Here is a 2,373-nt window from a genome sequence, read left to right as displayed (position 1 = left end):
GCGTGAATCGTTGTGAATTATAGCTTGTGTTTAAGTTAAAATGACTGTGGAAATTCTGTATATTGCAAAGTTGTATTGAGAAAGAATAAACTAGTTTTATCTAAAAAAGGACTTGTATTGCTGAAGATCCTCGGGAAGAATTTATACCGGAAATTAACAAACGACCAGAGATGTAACAATTTTTTTTCTTATTTGTAACATTGGATTCTTTAAAAATTGTTCCCATCATCTTTCTGGAGAAAAAAAGATATGCTACTCATTTATTCCGTCAATTTATTTATTTTAATTTTTTCCTAGTGTGGTGCTTCCTGTTGCTCATCTGTAAGTGTGAGGGCTTATAATGCTCACCCAGTCTTCATTTTGGTACATTCATTTTATTCACTTTACTATCATATCACCTCTTTCATATGGTGGCCTTTCCTAGCTGTTAGCATGTAAACTTGTGCATGTCAACCAATGCAGACCTTATCTACTCCATATATTCTTGTGAGCATAATGAAACATATGCTTTTTTAGGATGACTATATATTACATCTACATGAAGCAAGACTTCTCCGGCAAATATCAGCATATTCAGCTGTTGATCTATGTTTAGTTGCATGTTATGCTATCATGATGTAAAGAAAGTGTTCTTCACAGTCGGTTTGGTTAAAGTTAACAAACTTACTCTTGACTGTCTATATCTCTTTATTCCACTAAAACTATCACACTGGGGGGATAAGGTGAATTGTGCATCTTCACTACACCAAAACCTTCACACAACTCAGGGAATAGTTGGCTGTTAAACTTAACTCCCTGATAGATGTGTTTCTTGTCAGTTGCTCCAAAACTGAGCTATCGAGTAGTTCACCAATGTATCATACAATTTATAAGCCTTGTCCCACTTTGTGAAGCATTCATTGACCATGTATTTATTTATACAGATGGACCCGTTCTGTTTCTGGAAGTGGATAAAAAATATTCAGGACTGTTCTCTACAGTGGAGAACCAACAATTAATTACTGAAGTTTACCTTGTTTTGAGTGGCTTTTTTTTTTCTGTGTGGCATATATTGCACAGTTTTTACTCCAGAGCTGAATATCTTAACTCAAATGCATTCCAAAATCTTGTTGTCTTCCAGTATTTATATTATGCAAAGACTGGATAATCTCATGCCTCAAACTTCTGGAGACAACTAACTATAACATAAGCTGAGAACCACTGGTCATTGGTTCATAACAATGGTAAAGCACGCCTACTTGCACTCATAATTGCTCACATAAGTGCTTTAGTTTACAGACTTCTCTGTAACATTCTTCAGTCTAAGTCAGTTGTACTTTACCTTGTTGCACGGCAAGCAATATCCCATGCTAGATCTGAGTTCTTCAATTGCTATTCTCAGAACACCTGAAGCATTAAGCACAGCATCTACCCATTACAATCTCCTAAAGTATAGATTGTTGTGACTATAGCAGAAATGGTCTCAATTCCCACATTGTGTCCAGAATACAGACGTTCAACGAACAGAGAGAGACGCATTTATCGAGACAGTGTATCTGCTTTTCAGTGTTATGGATCTAGGTGATAATATATAATTAAATCATAATCATACAACGTTTTTATACAATGTACTGTCACTCTTTTGGGGTTTTTAAAGCTCATCAATCACTTCAACAATGCATGGTCCACTCGAACAGTGAACTTTCTACCGTTAGTGTATGGTTAGTGTATGTGATTAAGTTATCTCTTCTGCCCTCCAACTGTGACAACATTGTTCTGATTCCACTATTACTGGTGTTTAGCAATAATTCACAATCCTGTTGTGCATATGCCAACACCAAGACTTTTAATAAAGTACATTTCAGGCACTGGATTGCTTACTCTCTTTCCTCACGCTATCTCAATAGCATCTCTAACTTAGTAGTAGTTTCGTATGGTGTTTCTCACACCCCCAAATGCTTTTGGAGGTGAATATCTGGGAGTAGGACTGGCGTCCTAGTCCGGACACCGGGTGAGAATGTTTTGGTGTGATGGGGATTCGAACCCGCGAACCACATATTGCGAGTCGAGTGCTCTAACCACGTGGCCATGCCGGGCCTCTAACTTAGTAAGAGCCAATAATGGTGAGACAATTTTAGATAAGTTGGCCACAAACTACAGACTTATTATTTGGTCACAGGCTGAAGATAATCTTGCACAGTTGCTATTGTTACGACAGCGGAGGTCACGTGACGCTAGTAACACGTCATGAACTTCTAGAAAATTCATGTCCCTTCCTGAAGCCTCGAGTGTTTACTAGAAGTACGGTATTCTTGTAGGTATATAAGACCTCCAACAAGTGACGGCAACAATGTAATTGAACTGCAGACAGAGATAGAGACTGACAATTGAGTC

Source organism: Limulus polyphemus, unplaced genomic scaffold (assembly GCF_000517525.1).
Source record: "Limulus polyphemus unplaced genomic scaffold, Limulus_polyphemus-2.1.2 Scaffold2220, whole genome shotgun sequence".
NCBI lineage: Eukaryota > Metazoa > Arthropoda > Merostomata > Xiphosura > Limulidae > Limulus > Limulus polyphemus.
The sequence above is the reverse complement of the archived record's forward strand: the minus strand, read 5'-3'. Positions refer to the sequence as shown.